The sequence below is a fragment of the Lissotriton vulgaris genome, chromosome 4_1 (assembly GCF_964263255.1).
Source record: "Lissotriton vulgaris chromosome 4_1, aLisVul1.2, whole genome shotgun sequence".
Classification (NCBI taxonomy): Eukaryota; Metazoa; Chordata; class Amphibia; order Caudata; family Salamandridae; genus Lissotriton; species Lissotriton vulgaris.
Genome location: NC_141691.1, coordinates 1461292587 through 1461312468, shown reverse-complemented (window position 1 = coordinate 1461312468; position 19882 = coordinate 1461292587). Strand labels below are relative to the sequence as shown.

The window sequence follows — 19882 nt, the reverse complement described above, 5'->3', positions numbered from 1 at the left end:
GGGTGTTACCCTTCGGCCTGAAGTCGGCACCACGCATTTTTACAAAATGCCTGTCTCCAGTAGCAGCGTACCTCCGGCAACAGCATCACCAAGTCTTCCCATACTTGGACGACTGGCTTGTCAAGGCACCTTCTTTTGCAGGCGTGACCAAGTCCTCCAACGCCTGTCTTCAACTTTTCAACGACTTCGGCCTTAGTCTCAATCGAGACAAATCTGTCCTTCAGCCTTCCCAGCATCTCACTTTCCTAGGCGCTGTCCTAGATATGGCTCAGAAGAAAGCATTCCCTTCACAAGAGCGTCAATCCAAGCTGGCATCCTTGGCGGCCCGTGTACAAATCAGAAGAACCCTCAAGGTGCGCCTTTACAAGTCCCTGCTAGGGATGATGTCTTCTTGCATCCTGTTAGTTCCACACTGCCGTCTTCATATGCGTCCTCTTCAGGAAGCGCTATCCACTCAATGGATCCAGTGTACAGGATCATTCGAAGATGTAATCCGAGTGACTCCTCCCAAGGTAAAAGCTCTACGGTGGTGGATTCACCCACAGAACCTCATGCGAGGCATGCCGTTCCTGCTTCCAGTCTTGCCGCATATTTTAACAACAGATGCGTCTCCAGAAGGTTGGGACACGTTCCTCCAAGTACTCAGAATCAATGGACAGTGGTCCCCTGCTGAAAGACAACTACACATAAACCTTCTCGAGTTAAGAGCAGTTTACCTGGCGTTTCGAGTGTTCCTGCTTCGGATCAAAAACTCCCCAGTGCTTGTGCGGACAGACAAGATGACGACAATGCACTATATCAACAAACAAGGGGGGACTCAGTCTCTGACGTCTTGCGAATCTCAAAAGATCTGTAACTGGGTACTTCTTCACAACATTTCCCGTGGGGTAGAATAAGTCCCTGGAACGAACAATGTCCTTGCAGACTCACTGAGCAGAGAGCGCTCTGTGTGCCACGAGTGGGAGCTGGACCACCAACTTCTCAGTCACATCTTCTCCCGATGGGGCAGGCCTCCTCTGGTCCTGTTTGCAACCAGACACAACGCCAAATGCCAACATTACGCAAGCTGGCGTCCCCAGAAAGGGTCTCTAGGGAATGCATTTTTGATCGCATGGTTCAACGTCTTTGCGTACGCATTTCCTCCATTTCCCCTGATTCCCAGGGTCCTCAGGAAGCTGAAGGCGGAACATTGTACCCTGATCTTGATAGCTCCAGCGTGGCCGCGCCAACACTGGTTCACGGAGCTTCATCTCCTATCACTGGAACTGCCGATCCCATTGAAGCCGTGCCCCAATCTCCTCACAATGAACCACGGACAAGTCCAGCATCCGGATCCAGCATCTCTCAAATTATCGGCTTGGCTCCTGAGTTCAGAGAATTCCAGAACTTAAACATCCCGCCAGATTGCAGAGCTGTTCTAGCCTGGGCTCCGGCCGACAGTACCAACAAAACGTATTCCCTAAAATGGAAAAGGTTCTGCATGTGGTGTAAATCGAAGAAAATACATCCCTTTTCTTCATCACCTGCATAGATCTTACCTTACCTTCTTCATTTGGCAAACTCCGGTCTGGCTCATGCTTCAATAAAAGTTCACCTGGCTGCCATATCTCGATTCAGACGTTCCTCAGCTGGTACTTCCCTCTGGTCCAGCAGACTCATAAAACAATTCCTTAACACCTTGGCTGCTAAGACGTTTCCCCTCCTGTGCTGGGAGGCTTTGAATCCCATTGTTCATGACGAGCTGAGCTCGTCATAAGCACAGCTCCAGTGTGCCTCATGACGAGCTGAGCTCGTCATGAGCAGCGAAGAGGTTAAAGGCTTGTTCAGGACATTTCCTCCGGTGAAGTCTTAACCGCCCGCCTGGCAGCTGAACATTGAGCTTGCTCAATTAATGAAACATCCCTTTGAGCCAATACACAAAGCTGATATCAAATATATTTCCTGGAAAACGGCTCTTCTATTGGCGCTTACCTCAGCGAGAAGAGTAAGCGAACTCCAAGCCTTTTCAATTCAAGACCCTTTTTCTCCAATTCAGGCAGGACAGAGTGCTTCCGAGGACTAATCCTAAATTCATTCCAAAGATCCCATCTGACTTTCACCTTAATGAGCCGATAGTTCTGCGGTCTTTCTTCCCGAATCCACATTCCGCAGCAGAGAAGTCTCTCCACTCTTTTGATCTCAAACGCTGTCTGAAGTTCTACATCCACAGAACAGAGACATTTCGAAAATCAAACCAACTCTTCGTTGCTTTTAGCAGACCTAGGAAAGGTCTTCCATTGACTAAGCAGAGCATTTCACGTTGGATCTCTGCAGCTATTGCTTTCTGTCATCAACAAGGAGGACATCCTCTGCATTCCAAGGTTCGTGCTCATTCCACTAGAGCAGTCTCAACCTTCATGGCGCTCTTTGCGGAAGTGCCCATCATTGACATCTGCAGAGCGGCGACATGGAAGACGCCTCATACATTCACCAGGCACTACTAAGTGGATACTGAACTTATGAAAGATGCAGCAGTGGGACAAGCTGTGCTCCGTCATCTGTTTCACTAGAGGTGAGCCTTCTCTTTCATCCCACCTTCCCTACTGTCTACTTGCACATTTATCTCTACTATTGCTTTTTGGTACCTTTTGCATTTCACAATTGATAGGTTATTATCTAGTGAGATTTGTTGTTGTACCATTTGAAATGTGCTTCTTATTGCTCGCTACTCTGCAGGCATGTGAATCTATGAAAGATACCCATAATACTGGATAAGAAATGCGTTACTTACCTGTAACTGCAGTTATCCAGTATTTCATAGATTCACATGCAACCCACCCACCTCCCTGGAAGGGCTCACCTTGGTTCTCTCAGTAATATACTACTTAGCACTGTGCTTACGAAAATCTGAGGGACCAGAGCTCCTTCCAGGAAGGTTCTAGAGGGTGGTGATAGCTGATTGGCTATTGGCCAAAGTTTGGTCCTTTTCACAAAAGGACATGGATATGTTACTAATGAGAGGCCTCTGGCCCATTACTATGTATATATGTCTACATGACATTACTTTATTTATGTACCGGGGACTCCCACCCCGACGACGAGGAATGATTCAGGCATGTGAATCTATGAAATATACCAATACTGGATAACTGCAGTTACAGGTAAGTAACGCATTTCTTCCCCAACGCGAACCACCTATAGAACCATTTCTAGTATGGGGATGACAAAATGTCACTTGCCCACTAGAGGCTTGTTAGAAATGGGATTTCTGGTTGGCTAAGGTGTGCGCCAAAGCCAGGCAGAAACCACTACTCTCGTCCGGGCAAGGGAGTTACACGCCAAAGATAACCCCTGCTCGCCCCCCTTGGTAGCTTGGCACGAGCAGTCACACTTATCCCGGAGGCATATCCCAGAGGCAATGTGTAAAGCGTTTGCGCACGCACACAGCAACAACATACCAGGCACACCACAAAATGAACTCCACACAAGGTTATATCAAAAATAGCCTTTGTATTCTCATAACACATTAGAATAGTACTCTCAAAATATACATTGTGCCACCTGGGACTAGGTCATATCTACAAGAGATTATATACACCTAACAGGGCCCACTGGACCACTGTCAGAACCATCACAAAGTGAACTTAGTAAAAGTACGACATATCATAAACGTATAACCAGTAATCACTGGTAACCACTGTACTCTGCATCATCCTGTAACATAAACCACATTATGCACAGTATCACATTAGGCGTGAATTACATTCTGCACCAACTTCACCAGCATAAACACATTATGCAATCATCTCATAAGTATAAACGCATTAGACCCTAACCTCCTAAGCATCACTCACATTAGGGGTAAAATTTGCAGTAGGAATAGGAAATCATCTCACCAGCATAATCACAGTACCCACAGGATCTCATCCCCAAATGCTTTTAGAGGCATGAATCGTAGTCGAGCATCACATTTCCTACATCACATAAATCACTGACCACCTGGGCCAACTGGCCTTCTTAAAGGGGCTCAAATGCACTGCATCCAGAATGTCAGGGCTACTGCCTATTCAGCGTAAACCAAAGTGTGCCATTGAGCTAGGGCAACAGAGTGCATCTCACTCATCTCAAAAGATGCCCCCAAAGAACTGTGGCCTAAACGTGGCAGCTGGCACTAAGTGATGCGCAGCTGTAAATCCAGTAAAGGCCCTGGCACCACTGTGCCTCCTGTCCCACTCAGGGACTCTCTTGCAAAAATGTGTCCAAATGGGCATGGGCCCCTCAGGGCCCTCTGGATCCCTCTCTGAACAATGCGCCCAAGTGGCAGCTGCCTGCTACGGCGGCGCAGCTGTGACATCCTCAGTGAAGGGGGCCCTGGCACCTCTGTGCCCTCAGGTCCCCCACGGGCTCTAAAACCAAAGATTCCCCCTTGTTGGAGTGGTCCGCTCTCTGGCGGGACCACTCAGGCACCGACAATGTGCCTCACTAGGTAAGGAGACACAGGTCCCTCTGGGCCCTCAACAGCCATGTGCCCCCTCGTTGGAGCGGCCCGCTCTCTGGCAGGTCAGCTCAGCACCAACATCGTCACGTGCCACGATCGGCACCAACAATGTGCCCCTGGAGCCCCCCACTCACCGGACTGGTCTGGGGAGGCTCTCCTCTCGATGCGGGACCGACACTCTGGTCTCCTCGCCTCACTTCAACCGGGCCCCCTCCTGGGACCCGCGACTTGGATGTGGAGCCCGTGAGGCACTTTACTGCATGCGGGACTCTTTTAATGCATCGCAGGGCTTTCCCAGCTCACGGGAGCCCCGCCGGGCCACCAACCTTTTCCCAACTTCACCTGGGCCCTCTCCTTGGGCTCAGGACTTATCCAGCATTGGGGTATCTTTCATAGATTCACATGCCTGAATCATTCCCCGTCAACGAGGTGGGAGTCCCACGGTAACAATATATACAATAGCAGTGCCTAAAAATCCTTGTAGTAGGCTGGAGAAAGGAATAGGCCCAAACTAGGCCCAAAACTTAGCAGCCTATCTACCTTTTTTTGTAAAAAGAACTGAAATAGTAGCTCTAGCCTATCGGCTGTCCTCACCCTCTAGAACCTTCACAGGTCAGGCAGTTCTCCTCAGATTTTCACTGCACTGGATTTGATAAGGAAAAAGTTCTCCACGAATGGTGCAGCATCCATTAAAGCGGCTAATTCCTTGGAAATCCTTGCCCGCTAAGACCGACGGATGTGGTCGGACCTGTCGGAATTTATAAATTTAATACCTGAAGATCGACAGCAGGAAGCGCGCAATATGGCACTGGAAGGAGAGAGGGCGGCATCGGAGATCATTGACTGCGCCCTAGACATCTCTAACACCAATTTCAGACAATTGGCAGGCGCAGCAGTCCTCGGGCGACAAGGCTGGCTCAAGGCTACCTCCTTCAGGCCAGAGGTTCAAACAAAATTTTTAGATATGGCTTATGATGGTGACTCTCTTTTCGGTAAGCACACAGACGATGCTTTACCAGCGATTAAGACGGATACCGACACCGCCAAATCTCTTGGTACCCTACAATATAACAGAGGATCTTTTAGAGGGGCAAGAGGCTGTGGATTCTCCTCCAGAGGAAATTATCACAACCAGCAAAATAGACAGTACCAGTCTCAGTACAAACAACCGTACTATCACTCGTCTTACAGGCAACCTACCTCTGGTAATTTCTCTCGTCAGGGAGGAAAACGACGATCAAACAATCAAGGACGTGATTCCAACAAGCGTCAATGAGTATTGCCGGACGCCAGTCCATCATCCTTCCCTCCCTGTGGGCGCGAAAATTTCCGCATTTTACCAACAGTGGCGGAGTATAACTTCAGATCAGTGGGTTCTAGATCTGGTCAAGAATGGACACACTCTGGAGTTTCTGAAGAAACCACCAACGACACCGCCCAGGGGTCCCCCTCGTCTTCACTTACTGTTCAAAAAGGCCTTAAAGATGCTACACAAGAATGCGATAGAAAAAGTTCCCACCTCTCAAAAAGGGAAAGGATTTTACTCTCACTTCTTCCTCATAGAGAAAAGATCAGGAGATTGGCGCCCAATTTTAGATTTGTGCAAGCTCAACAAATATCTAAAGAAACTGGGTTTCCGCATGGTGACGCTGACAGATGTCCTGAATTGTCTCAACGAAGGGGACATATGGCTTCTCTGGACCGAGAAGACGCCTATTTTCACATCCCTATTCACGCAAAACACCGCAAATACCTGAGATTCGCAGTGGCTGGCGTCCATTTTCAATTCAAGGTGCTCCCATTCGGTCTAAAGTCGGCACCAAGAATATTTCCGAAGTGTTTAGCCCCAGTTGCTGCCGCACTGAGGTCACAGGGAATACAAGTCTTCCCGTACCTAGAGGACTGGCTGCTAAAAGGACCATCAGTGAACTCCACAAGGGAAGCAGTCAAAAGCTCCCTCTATCTATTCTCAAATTTGGGACTCACCCTCAATTAAAACAAATATCAATTGCAACCCTGTCAGGTATTAACCTTTCTGGAGCATTACTGGACACATGCCAATGCAAAGCGTTCTTGACTCAGGAACGACAAACGAAACTACTAAAGCTGGTAAGACAAATATCGTCAAGAAGGTCACTTTCGGACCAAACTTATGCTTCCCTTCTAGGGATGTGTTCGTCTGCAATCAGTCTAGTCCCAATGGCAAGACTCAGAATGAGGCCTCTACAGGAGGAATTACACCGACAGTGGCGGCAGATAGACGGCTCGTTCTAGGATCGCTTAAAGGTGACATCCAGAATGAGGCGAGCCCTTCTTTGGTGGTCGAAGGAAGACAATCTGTCACCAGGCCTCACATTTCTCCAGACCATGCCAGAATTTACCTTAACAGATGCTTCCATGGAAGGTTGGGGAGGTCACCTCCTGGAACTCCAAATTCAAGGTCGATGGTCTCACCAGTATGGGCAGAAACACATCAAGAGCCTGGAGCTGAGAGCCATCTTTCTATCTCTGCAAGCTTTCCTTCCAAGGATTGCGAACTCCTCAGTGCTGGTGCGTACGGACAATACCACCAGCATGTATTATATCAACAAACAAGGGGGAACAAGATCTCTCTCCGTTCGCAAGAGGCTCAAGAAATGGGAGTGGGTCATACGACACGGCATATCCCTCAGAGCGGAGCATGTGAAGGGTATTCAGAACTCTCTAGCCGACAACCTCAACAGGTCTCTCACAGGTTGCCACGAATGGGAGCTCGAGCAAGATCAAGTGGACAGGATCTTTAAAACATGGGGCACACCAACTCTGGGTCTGTTCCCGACACGGCAGAACAGCAAATGCCTGTACTTCGCCAGCAGATTTCCTCAACAGGGGTCAAGGGGAAATGCCCTGTTGATGAGATGGTCTGGAATCTTTGCATACGCCTTTCCTCCGATTCCGCTTATTCCAAAAATACTGCAGAAAATGAAAAGGGAACATTGCACTCTCCTCCTAATTGCTCCTCGCTGGCCGAGGCAGTACTGGTTCCAAGAACTGCTTCTTCTGTCTCAACAGCCTCCACTTCGTCTCAGACCGACAATGTCAATGCTGACAAGAGAAGAAGGCCAGATTCTACACCCGGATCCTCAATCGCTTCACTTGCACGCCTGGCTCCTGACTTCCTAGAATTTAAGGATCTTAACATTTCTACAGATTGCAGAGCAATTTTAACTCAAGCCCATGCTCAAAGGACCATCAGAACATATCGTTTTAAGTGGAAAAGATTCTGTAACTGGTGTGAGGCAAATAATGTTCATCCGCTCCAAGCTTCACCAGAGGACATCCTTCCTTACCTGCTGTCCTTGGCCAAGGCAGGGCTAGTTTTCTCTTCTATTAAGGTACATCTGGCCGCTATCTCCAGATTCAGGAAGAGTTCCAACAAACCATCACTGTGTTCTTCCTCATTAATAAAACAATTTCTTAAAGGGTTATTCCGAGCTTTCCCTCCAGTTCGATCTCCACCTCCTGAGTGGGACCTCATTATTATTTTATCCCAACTGTTAAGGAGGCCATTTGAACCTATTCTCAAGGCTGAGCTGACGTTTCTAACTTGGAAAGTAGCTGTCCTGCTAGCCCTCACTTCGGCCCGTAGAGTCAGCGAGATGCAAGCCTTCAGGATCACAGTACCTTTCTTACATTTCTCTAAAGACTTTGTAACGCTAAGAACGAATTCAAAGTTCATTCCAAAAGTTCCATCGCAATTTCACATTAATCAGCCTGTAAAGCTAAAGACCTTTTTCCCGGACCCTGTAACTCCAGCAGAAAAGACATTGCATTCCCTGGATGTCAAACGGTGCCTTAAGTTCTACCTGCAAAGAACTAAGAGCATACGCAAAACTAACCAGATATTTGTTGCTTATGGACAAGCCACACTGGGGCAGGCTGTAACGAAAGCGACTATAGCCAGATGGCTATCTTCTGTAATTCTCTTTTGTCACGAAAAGGCTAACAAACACCTAACAAGAAGGGTTAAAGCGCATTCTACCAGAATGATGTCAGCGTCTACGGCCTATTCGCAGGAGTGACGCTGGAGAACATTTGCAGAGCTGCTACGTGAAAGAGTGTCCACACCTTTACGAAGCACTACTGCTTGCAGTCGGCATCTCATGATGATACAGCAGTGGGGGAAGCGGTGCTGCAGCATCTTCTTCACTAAGGTTATACGTTTATGGTCTCTCTCATTTGGGATGTTTAAACCATATGTATTTACTGTAGTTTTTCTGTTCTTTTCAAATGCTGTCTTATTTTATTCTGTATTGTATGAAGGTTCTTGCTGCATATGTATGCAGACATGTTTGGGCTCTATAACGTTCCAGGTTGCGTGGGGATAGGTACAACTTCTTTTGTCTCCCATCTTCCTCTAACGGCAGATAGTCTTACTGCTTGTTACTCTGATTCAGGCATGTGAATCTATGAAAGATACCCCAATACTAGATAAGAAAACAAGTTACTTATCTGTAACTACAGTTATCCAGTATTGGTATCTTTCATAGATTCACATGCACCCACCCTCCTCCCCGGCAGGGCAGTTCTTTGTTACGGATACTTACTTCTCACTTGTGCTGGGAAAATCTGAGGAGAACTGCCTGAGCTGGGAAGGTTCTAGAGGGTGAGGACAGACGATTGGCTGGAGCTACTTTTTCAGTTCTTTTTACAAAAAGAGGTAGATAGGCTGCTAAGTTTTGGGCCTAGTTTGGGCCTATACCTTCCTCCAGCCTACTACAAGGATTTTTAGGCACTGGTATTGTATATATTGTTACCGTGGGACTCCCGCCTCGACGACGGGGAATGATTCAGGCATGTGAATCTATGAAAGATACCAATACTGGATAACTGTAGTTACAGGTAACTAACTTGTTTTCTTCTCCTTCGCTTTGTCCGCCCCCCCCCCCCCCTCTCGGGGCCATGGCTTCGACGTGGGCGTGCGAGCCTTGGACATCTTCCTGCCTCATCCACGAGGCCCCGCCCACTGTCAGGCGGGCGCGCCTGCTTTCGGTTCGTGGCTCGGGCCGCGGCGGTTACTTCTTTGCGGGCAATACGGGGTAGGCTCCCGTTTTAGGTAAAGGCACTAGCGGGGTGGCAGCTGGTCTGCAAGCAAAATGCAGGGTGGGCACCCACCGTTTCCTTCATCACAGGGAAATCCCTCTCGCCGGGATTCGCTCTAAAGGGCTGCAGTGCTGCGCTGCTAAGCCTGTGCTATCTCCTCCATTCAGGGGCCAATAAAACTAAAAGTTCTCTCAGGGCGTAAAAAGCAGAACAAGGTCCTTAGGAATCAGGTAGCAATGCTGGGCCCAGGGAGGCAGCCCTCCTGGCTGGTCCTCCTGGGCCCCAGCAGCAGCATGCCCCCACTGGTTTAGAAACAGGCGCAGAACAACAGTATGGGGTCACAGGCCCTATATTTATATCACTAATTCCTTTGTCTGTAGTGTAGGGCTTAGGAAACCAGATGCAACTGGTTCAGGGGAATTTGGAGCACTTTGTTTTCGAAGCTCCTTTTCCCCTTTGTCAGGCGGGGGCTCAGTGATTGAAAAACACCAGAGGGGGCGGAAACAGCATTGTACAGGCTGGGCACAGTTCTATTCAGAGTCAGGGGATTACCCCTCCCACTACTCTTAGGCCAGTTGTCCTATTCAGCCTAGCGCTGACTCACCCTACCCCTCCAGGAGCCACCCACGCCTCTCAGCCCCTTCACTCACAAGCCAGATATGCAATTCACATCAGGAAGGCAGACACATAGCAGGCAGAAATGCCAACTTCTAAAAGTGGCACTTCTCCACCAGTCATCATAAATCTGCGCACACCATTGCGCAGCATTTATTCTCACGATTTCATACATACTAAACTCGCCCCTGGGGCTCCTCTCATAACAGGAATAACCACGGACACACTTATCCCCAATGCATTCCTATGGGAGGGCAGGCCAATCTCACCACACGCACACAGAGAGCGCACACACTTTACACTGGACCACAGTGCTAAAGTGCTTAGAGGCCTAAAATCCCCAACACCAGGTTACAGAAAAAGGCTAGGAGAATGCAAAAAGTATCAGGGTGAACCTGCCAAAAGGGCAAAGTCCGACAAGGCTTAACCCAGGTACCAGTCATAACTGTCCAGTCAATTGCCATCGTCACAGACATGTTGTGTATGATAAAGAGATTGGAGTTCCTCCCCATCTCAAATATTTGCCTTTGTGATCGGGGTGTCAGAGAAGTGAGATTATACTGGATGATGGAAGTATTTGTCTGCGCCTCTCAACGACCCCTATATATTCCCTCCCCTGCCACAAACTAATGGGGGAGAGGTGTAAGTAGTGGTCTCTTCTCCCAGCCTTCCCCCTTCTTATTTCCATATTTGTATCCTTCATGGCTGGCCATGAAACAAGAGTAGGATAGGCGGAAAGATGGGATGGAAATGGTTAACTATCTCCTCCTTCCCTCTACTTTTTCACAAGATACAAAGGAAAGGAGCTCAAATTAGAGGTGAAGGATGATGTACTGTACTGGGAAGAGTGACCTTACCTCACTTTTTTCACACTTCATGATTGAACATCCAAACCCTTGTATCCTTTTCATTCCTTTCTTCCGTCAAAAAAAGTAAGTTAGATTGCAAGACTCTGGTCTTATTCACATTGGTGCTAAACCTCAAAGTTACAGGAGATTTGCAACTGGTAAATCACTGATCCCAATACCGAAGAGGCATCTTGCGATAACAGGTAGGCACAGTCACTCACATCTCTCAAAGTATTGCCTGGATTACAGCATTGAAACGATTAAAAGCATGTATGAACAGCATTCCACATTTCAGTAGCATCATGGCAGGTCTTCAGAGGACACCAAGTCATGAATTTTCTGATGCCTGCTGCATGGGGTAAAGGAGAGCTCATATGAAGGGTACACACCAATTTTACCTCTTCAGTGTTACCAGGATATTTACCTGAGTTCTGCACCTGCAAAGGGCTCCCTAGACCCAATGATGGAGATCAGTGCACCACAGTTTTGGTGGACTCTGAAATGGGTGAAAGGAACAATGTGTGGCCTATGTGTCATTATGTGAAAGTTGGAGTTGCAGTGGTAGCAAAGTCGAATGCAACTACTGAAGTAGTGTTGTCTTTAGCACCAGTCAGCAGGCAGCACAACAAGCAGTCTGTGTTGAACTCCAATATCACATCAGTGCTAACAGTATCCTGCACAACTAGCAGTATGGTTCAGATCATTCTGCAGCACAGAGATCGCTCCCTTACAGATTGTGGACAATGCTCATCAATAAAGCTATCAAAAGTCGTTATAATCGTCTCAAGACAGTCAAGCATTGTTTCATTCCCCTTCTTGACCTTCCGATCCTACACTTCACAGATAAGTGCAATGCCATCAACCTCTTCTTCAGTAAAAGTATGCTATTGATCTGATAGCACATCAACAGCACCATTCTTTCACGAACCACTCTCCAGTGGTCATCCTTCGAACCCTATCTTTCACAGCTCTTGCTACTCAAGTTATCGTCCTAAACGTCCAGATTTCCTCCCACTCCTAAAGAAACCTACACTACACTCTGATGATCTTGCGTGCTACTAGTCCATCACTCACCCACACTTCATCTGCAAGTTATAAAAAAACAAAAAAAACATGCTCAACTTTATGGTCACTTCAGGGCCAATCATCTACTGCCTGACTACCAATCTGGATTTAGATCACACTGCAGCACAGAGACAGCTACCTTACACATCACAGACACCCTATAGACCCAGATGTGGATGACTTCTGCCTACTCAGTTGACTGGACGTCTCAACTGCCTTTGACACAGTCGACCATCCCACCCTCAAATGCATCCTTGAGTCTTGAATGGGATTCACTGGCAGTGTCCTACACAGATTCTCCTCCTATCTTTCAACCGACACCATTTTGTTCACATGAGCTCCTCCAGGTCACAAAAGATCCCTATCACGTGGAGTCCACCAGGTTTGCATGCTGTTTCCTGTCATCCTCATCCTTTTTGTGGAGGTTCTTGGTGCTCTACTCACAGATAACAACAAAAACTAAACAACTGCCAATACCTCTACATAACTGATACACTAGTTTGTGGGAAACCATATTGAAAATCCAACATTATGTACCTTTAGGCTTCTTTTTCTGCCTAGAATGAATCTTTTATTTTTGTTTTAGTTTTCACATAAGAAAAATGTACACTTTTTCTTCAAATACCATCACAATATTCACATTGTACAGCGTAACAAAATCTTTTTATACAAAATTCTAATATTCTACACTACATTTCCATACTCTCTTCATGCTCTCCTTTTCTTTCATTTAGCATTCAACATACTCACACATCCCATAAATTACAATTTGCTAAACAAAACTTTTTGGTTATTATTTGAAACACCAGCCATAGTACATGATATAACGACACATGGATTAACCAATTCAATACAATTGGACTCTGTTTTTTTAATTTCTATAGCTGGAAACACTCACAGATAACCACATCAAGGTTCACCAATATGCCAGTGTTACAAAACTCTGAAAGTCTCCCCTGCTTCATTTATCTAGCACCTCAAACACTGCTTGCACATCATTCCAACCTGGATGCCCAGCACCTGCCTGGATCAGCCAAACAAGAATCCTGCCTCGGCTGAGTCGAGCTCGACCCAGCCGAGGCAGGATTCATGTTTGTCACCAAGAACAACAAATAATATAGAGCACAAACCTGGCTCAATTACAAGAACCTTGACTGCTTCGAACCCCAACTCTCACAGAATGCCAAGTCACTTGGGTTCACCCTGAAACCCAACCTCGCCCTCAAGGAACACTTTGCCCAAAAAAGAAAGACGACCTGGTACCAGAATGCTATTCCAAAGAAAGTCATTCAGTTTCTTCCAAAAAGCGACTTCGGAGCTGCTTTTCAAATCCTCACACTCTTGCTTATGGATGGTGGTAGTGCTTTGCTCCAAAACCTCCCAGACTCCACACTGGCACCCCTTAGAGGCATCGTGCAAGTCGCTGCATGTCTCACTTAAGACCTGAATAAATATGATTGCATCAACTTCATTTTGATGAAATTCCATTGCCTCCCCTTGCTGTCCCAACCTTCTTCGAAATTAGATGCATAATTTACAAAGCCATTATGACCAGCAGCCCTGCTCATCTTGCAGACAAGCTCACCATTGCTGATGGTTTTGAGCACACCCATAGCCAGCACACCATCACACTGCAGACTAAGAAGTGTAAAAAAGAAAAAGCAAGACAACAGGCCTTTTCTATCTTTGCCTTCAGGATCTGGAACATTATTGCCGTATCCCTCAAGGCTGACCAACACTGCTCCAATTTAAGAAAGAGTTGAAGACTTACCTCTTTGAAGTACACTATATCACAAAGCACAAAGCACCTTCCTCTCCTATTACTCGTTGACTGTATGCTTGTCTTTGCCCATGCACAGTGCTCCGGTGAACTTTGGCTAAGTTCATGCGACTGATACTGCATACATACATACTCTACCTTGCAAAGGTTACAACAGCTAGAGTAGACGCCAAGATCAGCGCTGTGATAATTTCCAAGATGCACGTACCACCTGCCACCAGTGAAAGTTATCACCAGATCACAGCGGACCCAGGCACATGGTCATCGTAAGCAACCATAGTACAGTGGCGACTGGTGCCAAAATAAATCAGAGGTCGGCTAGAGGTACAACTCAGCCTGACCTAGGGACACAAGTGAATCTCAGCTCCAAAAGCACCCGGAGACACTATACCAACAGTGGGCCATGTCTGGATATAAGCAATAACAGTTGTTCCAGTTTGCAATCCCCTGAAGCACTGCTATGAAGGTGCCAATCAAAGCAACCGATTCACCATGTCTGGGCCCAAATTTTAGTGGCTACCCAGGAACGGGCTATTCAGATAAAGGAAGATTAAAGGCTAGACAGCAAGAGCATCTTAAATAAGATGCTGACTTCGTGGGTGGCTCACATGCACCCCTTGTATTACCATTTTAGTTTTTTCAATCTTAGTTGCATGCTTTGACATATAGCTGAATTATATTCCATACATATCTTTTCTTCCAAGTCTTTCTCGCAGTGTCTGGAATCATTAATTATGTATTTTTTATGTCTTATGTTCTTTTGCAGTTTTCTTATTGGACAGTTTTACAAAACTTTTTATTTATGAGGTCTCTCAGAAGTAAGTTAAATCCTACTGGCCTCATTGGTAATCCCCAAGGTTCTCCACCTGAAACTTCCTCCTAGCGGTTTTCATTTTGCCATTTACGCCTGACTGCTATCATGTAACCAATTATTGATCCTTATACCAATATGAACTGTGAGGTGAACGGGCCTGCAGAATAAGAGTACTAAGGTTATGCTTCAGAGTCACTGCCCATGGCGTAGTCCTGGGGTGTTTTGATCGATGATCCTGATGTCGATGCATATCACAGGGCCGCATTTTGTACCCTGAACAGAATGTCAGGTCCTTTTCCAACAGTGTTTGGATTGCTTCCCGTTGGCCTGGTCCCCAGCAGGCAAACAGATTGTCTTCCGTATACCTATTACGAAGGTTGCAGCAGTGGAACAAGTGATTGCTGGACAAACAATGTAAATTGGTTCCAAACAAGTAAGTTCTAATTTAGAGATCAGCAATTTGTTCGAATTAATCTGCCATAATTTTTTTGCACTAACAATTCTCAAGCGCTTAGTACGTCTGTTGTAACAGGGATGCGTTTTTGGTGAATGGCAGCAATCTACTCTACATTTTTGACCACTGGAATCCATTTGGATTTAGATTCTCTCCTCCATGCGGACAAATATTACTCTGAATTCACCTCCTGGCTGAATTATGTGGCAGCATATGTAACTTGCTCACAAACTAAATCACCTTTATGTAAAGAGATGAGTAGTGGCATTGTGGTGCCCTGAAAGGAGCAGGGTCTGTGACAAATGGCCCTGCCTGCGCCCCGCCCCTTGTGACAGCCTGGCCTTGCCCTACAGTTTGAAGGCAAGTGATGTTAACTCTGCATTTTTTCAGTGTAGTCATGAGAATATATTGTTGCTATTTCCCCCCTCTCATTGCAGAGAAGAGGCAGATGGAGACTATTGACAATGCAACATAGGGCTAGTGTATGGTCTGGACGTCCGCTTATTGAAGAATCACCTTACCCTCAGATTAGAGATTTAGTGTGGAGATCCTACGCACATCGCCCAGAGCCCTGACACAAATAGCAGTGTGTGTGTATTCCTGTACTGTAAACCTAATGACCAACCGGATCTTTTGAACGGGGTTTAGAAAAGAAGGTGCAATTTACACTTATTTGAGTTGGTAAGGCAAGCATAACCATGCAACACAAAGTGACCAACATCAATCTGGAAGCATGTGGTTTGGTTTTATCCTTTGTAGGCTGGGAAGTTAGCAATGTGCTTATTTGATTTCTTGATTAAAATCCTAAATGGACAACAAGAGTAAGTTCCAGGTGGGGTCGCTGAATGATACAATTCTTGCAGTCATCTCCTTCGACTTCCAGTTTTAAAAATAGTTCTCTTTTATTTTCATTTTCTATGTATATACAGCGAACGAAAGAAAACCATATGCAAAAAAACACCATTATTTGCCACTGATTCTTGTGATTTCACAAGCATAACTCAATTACAATCGGAAAAAACCTCATCTGCCTTCCATCCTCCCCCTTTGAGTTACGGCAAGGGGACATATATACGTGTCCATGCCCTCTCCCCTCCAGCACTACTTATCTTGTCAAGGTTCACCTCTGACCCCATCCAGCATTCAGTTCATTTTACCCAGATGTTCTTGTACTTCTGGGGCTTCCTCTGGCTTCATATAGTATGAGTTCAAGGATACAACATGCACCTAGGCTTATTTTTAATTTTGTGATGCTGAGTGCAGTCGAAATTCTCCAATTCTGAGCAGTAGCTCTCCTACCCAGGACCAGGCCCAAACCCATAAGAATCTTCTCCGCTCCTGAGAACCCTTCATCTTCTTGGACAGCATCCCTTTTTAAACCAGTGACCTGCAGCTTGTTTTGGCACTCTTGGTTTTCCGCTTCCTCCAATTTAGAGTCAGCATCCATAACTGGGGAAGGGAAACTCAAATGATCTTTGCAGTATTTGGCGGAAACATCTTATGTAACACACTCTTCCGATTAGTCCATTTTTGTGACCCAGTGATTGATTTTAAGGCAGAATGTTGACAATATCGAAGTCACACCAAGAAATTTTAGAGACCATATTAACACAATGTGCTTGACTGTTGCTTAAAGAAATCATTGAGGCTTCAGTGATCCGAATTAGGCCACATTTTAATAAGGCTTGGGCGGGGTTCGCTGTGTTCCACGTACAAAAAACTCTGCAGAGTTCCGCAAGTGGAAGAGAACAGTGCAAACTGCAGTTCACGCTGATCTTTCTGCCCCTCGAGTAGAAATTCTACCTGAGCAGCAGCTTGCGCTCACCAACTTACCACTTTCTGGACTCCACGTGCTCAAACTCCGCAAACGGAGCAGAGTTCATCGCCCAGGCCTAATTTTAATTAATTTTATGGAATACAATAGCAAAGCTGCCACTGATCGTGGCATTTTGTTTCTGAGTTCTGTGAAATACAAAAAAAATACAGACAGGAAAGGGAACGACACATAATGAAATGCGTCACATCATGAAACATCAAAGTTTGTTCATGTTTTCATGTTTCAGAATAATGCAAAAGTTATCAAGGGGTAACACTTGTGGAATCCGTGAAAAATTTGTAGAGTGAAATTGCTCCATGGATGGATTTTGCGCTTTTTGCCAGAATATTTCGCACAAGCCTAGTACAAATCTCTGAAACTTAGTTGAACCATCTTTTTACGCTCCCCAGTTTCCCAGATTGTCTGATCTCTGTGCCCTAGCTGCACCGTTAGTGCCCCTAGGAACAGACACACATCTTTGTCATTGGGCAGTTATCTTGTGTTCCCTAGCAGGAACTTTTTTACGATAACAGAGTAGAAAATCACATGCTTCCCATCTCTTGGAAAGGGCAGGAGGAAGAAAGGCTGTTTTGAGAAATTGTGCCTTTAAAATAACCACACAGACAATCTCCTGGATGCCTCCCAGGCAGGGCCGGACTGGCCACCGGGTGTTATGGAATGCTGCTGAGCTGGGGGCTGATTTAGTTGATGGGGACCTGCGTGTACTAAACAAAATTATTATTTTTTTTAAATTATTTCGAAGTACATGCAGGTCTCCATGAACGAAATCAGCCCCCACTGCAGTGAAATCAGCCACCAGCTCGGCAGAATTCTAAAACGCCCGGTAGTCAGTCTGGCCCTGCTCCCAGGTCGTCAGATCACCGCATTAACAATACTTCTTTGAATCCCAACAAGAAGTTCTCACCTGTCTTCCCTTTGATAAATTAGAACACATGTATTTTGGTATAAATAATACCTGTTATTAACAGAATATTAAATCATTTGTATTCATTTTGTATGCCGTTAGTTATGAAGCATGCCTAGCCAGAAAACCTATAAATATCCTATCTGTGCATGAGAGGCAGGAAGCGATACACAAAAAAAAATCAGTAGGTGGTACCAAAGAACATGCCAGTGGGAGGCGGGAGATGGAATCGGTACATAGAGATGGCAAAAACAACAGATCTGAGAGATTCGCACAGCTGTCTAGGGATATAGCGGTGGGCATGAGACAAAAACAAGTAGGTTCGATTTGTCAGTGATGCGCATCATCAAAGACAGAAAAGGGCCGCTGCGAGCTGCACACGTTCACACCTGCCCTTCCAACTCTGAACCCTAAATTGGTTTCATCTTTGCCCTCATCTACCATCTCAAACAGCCCAAGAAGCAGTTGTTTGTCATGTTGAGCCTTCTGAGAAGGATTCAGCTTTCTTTTTCATTAACTCTAAGTTAAAGTGCTGAAGGAAAGGGATTAATTCAGTTGCATGCATTTCATTCCGGCACTGCGAAGGTTTCTTCCAGCTTCATAACTTGTCATCGTATTATATGTGCTTCACTGTGCGCATTCTTGGCTCGGCTTCCTTCTAAGATCTACTGTCATTACATGCCACGGTTACTTTATCATGCAAATTGTTAATGAAACTTGATTAGCAAGGATTTTTTTTGTTTGCCACAAAATGTCGCCAGACAATAGCAGGAAGCATATTATTAGACAGAAAAACTAATTTTGCGTTCAGCCAGCTCCATACCTTCACCAAGAGACTTGGTGATTAGTCATATAGTGGTGCATCCTGAATGTATTAATTAATTTGTTGGTTCGGTTGCACTTGTATGTTGACTTCAGTCCAAGACTGGATGATCTACACATCCATGAATTCAGTATTATCAAAATAAGTCCACAGTGAACCACTGGTCTTTGTGCTATTAAAGACCGATGTAGATACAACATAGATGAGAAAGGAACACAATGAAAGAAAGTGGCAACTAATATGTTACTGCATTGTAAATGTTTTCTCTAAAACATCTTTTCAATTGCTTGGTGAAATTAATGACATTTTGAAGTTGAGGTCAAGTTTTGAAACTCCTGTTCTTCTTCCCATCAGATACTGGCCTCTTTTTGGAGTTTGAGTGATAGAGGCTACTGCTTCCTCTCAGTAAACTCCTGCCACCGTTTTCCCACCCCCTCTATAGGTGGGGCAAAAATGGGGATTTTCCCACCTCTTGTCCTACGGGGCTACCCGGAAAGTTCATGTTCGTTCCTGGGAGTTATTCTACCTATTTCTGTCAGTGGGGGACAGATAGGGAAGATTTCGGAGGCATGTCGGACAACACTTGGCTGACATTACCCTATAAATGGGTTTTGGGCTTGTTCCTCGTAGGCCAGCTAGGCATGCACAGCAGTTCACGTGGGATACCCAAGGTTTCTATGGTTATGGCAGGAAAGCATCAGTCACCCTACACCTCAAGGACACACGTGGGCCTCAGGATTAAACTCGAAAACGTGTAAAACCGATACATTCCAGTTTGAGCATGAATTTATACCCAATGTGACTTCATTCACCGCATATTGTAATCACAAATGGATCATTGTTTCGAGGAATATTTGATTTAATATTGCACATTTCGATAATACTATGCACTTTGTTAAGTTACATATGTGCATAAAAAGAGCATAGTAATTACACGTACACATTTTCGCAGTTTCAGAAGTCTTCGTGCATCATTTAGTTCTGCATAGCTTTACCTTTTAAATGATAGCAGCAAAGAATGTTAACATGAAGGCTAATAACACGCCCTTCCTCTGAAAAATAACTCTTGAATTGATTAAATTGTATTTTGGTAATTAGTCAATAAACTCCTATTTGATCTTTCCTTCATTGTGTCTGAGCGTATTTGGGAAAATAGTTTTGATCCTGGTGATGAATGTGATGT

At 45.6% G+C, this 19882-nt stretch overlaps 1 protein-coding gene across 2 annotated transcripts in view; it reads left to right on the top strand.

Moving 5' to 3' along the window:
- Window positions 1-19882, top strand: part of GAREM1 (GRB2 associated regulator of MAPK1 subtype 1) — a 519813-nt gene that overhangs the window by 498336 nt on the left and 1595 nt on the right. The window lies entirely within an intron of this gene.